The sequence below is a fragment of the Sabethes cyaneus genome, chromosome 1 (assembly GCF_943734655.1).
Source record: "Sabethes cyaneus chromosome 1, idSabCyanKW18_F2, whole genome shotgun sequence".
Taxonomy (NCBI): domain Eukaryota; kingdom Metazoa; phylum Arthropoda; class Insecta; order Diptera; family Culicidae; genus Sabethes; species Sabethes cyaneus.
The window spans coordinates 70,433,481-70,436,957 of record NC_071353.1 but is presented as its reverse complement, the minus strand read 5'-3'; positions in this window follow the sequence as shown (position 1 = coordinate 70,436,957).

Here is a 3,477-nt window from a genome sequence, read left to right as displayed (position 1 = left end):
ACATAGCCGAATTCTTGAAAGCGGCTTCGTTAAGAGATCAGCTCGCATTGTCTCACTCGGGCAATATTGATACTCTACTGCACCAGAGTGTTTCAAATCCTTGGTGAAGTAATACTTGGTATCTATGTGCTTGGTACGGTTACTGAATTTGTCACAGTCTAACATCTGCAAACAGCTTTGATTGTCGTCGTACATCCGAATCTTCACTACTTTTTCTCCTAAGTCGACCATTAATCGCTTAAGCCACAGTGCTTCCTGTGAAGCTTCTGAAAGTGCTACAAATTCTGCTTCAGCTGTTGAAAGCGAAACGCAAGACTGTTTACGGCACGCCCAAGAAATCGTTCCACCGCTATACTGAAATACAAAGCCACTATTCGATTTTCGTCCATCACGGCATTCCGCCCAGTCAGCGTCTGCATACCCAACCAATCCTGATTCATCATCCCTATTACTTAGTCGAAGGCACAGATTTACGGTGCCTTTAAGATAACGCACTACTCGCTTCAGTTCATTCCAGTCTCGCTGAGAGGGCTTACTTGTTTTCCGACTAAGGATAGATATAGACGCAGCTATGTCTGGGCGCGAATTAACTGCTATGAACAACAACTTTCCAACCAAGCGTTGATATTCATTGTTATTCGGTAGCAAAGTTACATCTTCCTCTTGCTTTTCATATCCGGTGTCCAGTGGAATTGCAGAAACTTTAGCGTTGTCCAAGCCAGCGGTTCTTACAACATCGTCAATGTAACGTTGCTGACTTATAAAGTAATCTCCTCCTGTATCCCGTACAACATCAACACCCAGATACTGCCGTATATCTCCCAAACTGCTGATGACAAAATTCTTCTTCAGAGCCTGTTCCAAAGATACGATGATAGCCTTATCCTCACTTGAAACGATCAGGTCATCGACGTAGACAAGAACAAAACTAATCTTATCCCCAACACTCTTTCGATATAAACACGGATCCGAATCGCACTTCTGAAAACCTTCTTTAACTAAAACCTCATGAAGACGATTATTCCAGGATCGCGCCGCTTGCTTCAGCCCGTACAAGCTTTTCTTTAAACGACACACCTTGTTTTCTGCACCATCTTCAGTAAACCCAGGAGGTTGACGGATATAGATCTCCTCCTCAAGGTTGCCGTACAGAAAAGCTGATTTTACATCATACTGTCGCACTATCATACGCCTCTTTGCCGCAATAGATAAAAGTGCCCTAAAAGTGGTCAAACGCACTACTGGCGCAAAGATTTCATCATATTCAGTTCCATACCGCTGATTAAAGCCTTGGGCAACAAGTCGTGCCTTGAAACGTTTAACTTTTCCATCGGCATCCCGCTTCAACTTGTATACCCATTTGCTTCCAAGTGCCCGTCTTCCTGCTGGTAAGTCGATGATTTCCCAGGTTTCGTTTGCTTTAATAGACTCTAACTCCTCTAGCATAGCATGTCGCCATTCATCTTTGAACTGACTAGCTTGCGACTCTGCATAGCTCCGAGGCTCCATCTCTAGCTCACCTGCAGCGCAGGCATACCTTTGCGGCAAAATACCCCTAGTTACTCGCTCCGATCGACGGACGGCTAGTTGCAAAGGATCGTTATCATCGTCACCCAAGAAACATTCAGTATCAACCCACTCTTCTTCAGGGTCTTCAACTATCACTGCAGGAGCATCAGGTTCAGGGACAAAAACATCATCTATTACCCTATTATTGCCAGATTTAGGATCAGACGGAACGCTCAGCGGGACAATGACTTCATCCACTGGAGGCTCTATAATTGGATCAAACGTATTCAGAAATCTAATGTCTCTGCTTATTGTGATTTTACCAGTATTACTATCAACCAAACGATATCCCTTGGTTCCTTCGCTGTACCCCATAAACTTTAGCTTCACAGCCTTCTCGTCTAGTTTTCCTCGTTTTTGTTTAGGAACATGACAATAAACATCAATTCCGAATTGTTTGATTTCATTCATATTCGGTTTTTGCCCGAACCATCGTTCATAAGGAGTGTCTTCAATTGAACGAGATGGTAAGCGATTTTGCATGTAATTCGCCGTCATCACCGCCTCGCCCCAAAAACGATCATCAAGCCCCGCATCAATTAACATACATCGTGCCATCTCAACAAGATATCGATTTTTTCTTTCGGCCACCCCGTTCTGCTGTGGAGAATATGGGGTAGTGAGCTGACTAATGATACCGTTCGTTTTGAGATATTTTCGTACCTGTTTGCCTATGTATTCGCCGCCTCGATCAGACCGAAGAACTTTCGGTTTACGTCCGAACTGAGTCTTTGCCATCTCGACGAACTCTTTCAGCTTTTCCAGCGTGTCGGATTTCCTTCGCACTATGTACACGACGGTATATCTACTGTGATCGTCAATGAACGTGAGAAAATACCTCCGACCACCTAGCGACGCAGTTCGCATCGGCCCGCAAATATCAGTGTGCACCAAATCCATCACTGCGGACGACTTGCACTCAGATGCTTTCGGAAAGGAACTTCTGTGCATTTTTCCTTTTATACACACTTCACATACGTCTTCGCAACTGCACTCTACTACTTCAAAACCGTCGGCCAACTCACACATTCTCAAGATTGCGTCAGAATTTCTGTGGCCCAACCGGTGATGCCAACGATGAATACAGTCACTGTCCTTACGCACTAGTGACGCGGACTCGCCGTCCACTCGCAAAAAAACAAATTGTATTTCAAATCCGCGTATGCCCCGACTATGCCGTCGCGAGTAATACCAGCTCCTGCGCTATCGAATGTCACCACAAAACCTTTACGCACAAGTATCTTAACGGACAAAAGATTAGTATTCATTTCTGGAACGAACAATGCCCCTTCTACTGTAATTTCGCGACTTCTGTTCTCGTTGTCTAAAACTTTTATCACACCGCGTCCGCGACCTTTTGCTATCACACGAGCACCGTTAGCTACATATACCACCTCTCGAACGCTTTCGTCAAGAGTGTCGAAAAAATCGCGATGATTCACTATGTGGCACGTAGCACCCGAATCTAAAATCCATAGTCTTTCTGCTGAGTCAGTGCGAGTAATAAGAAATGCCCAATGAAAATTTTTATCAGGAACACTCACCACATTGTGAACTTTTTCTTCATTTTGGTTTGCATCTTTGGTTTTCTTCCAGTCTTTAAACTTTTCGCAATCGACCTTTTTGTGCCCGGACTTTTTACAGAAATAGCACTTTATACTATTAACACTTGGTCCAGCACGCAATGCTACCTCAAGATCATCACTCTCAAACCGATTTTTACGCTTTTGCCACTCATCAATTAGCTTGCCTTTTACATAATTCAACGTTAAGTCATCGTCCGAACGTGCCTCCATAGCAGTAATAAGAGTGTCGTAGTCCTCAGATAAGCTGCTTAACAATATCGCAACGAGCCAATAATCATCGAGTATTTTATCCTCCTGCATATCATTAAGCTTTTCGAACAGT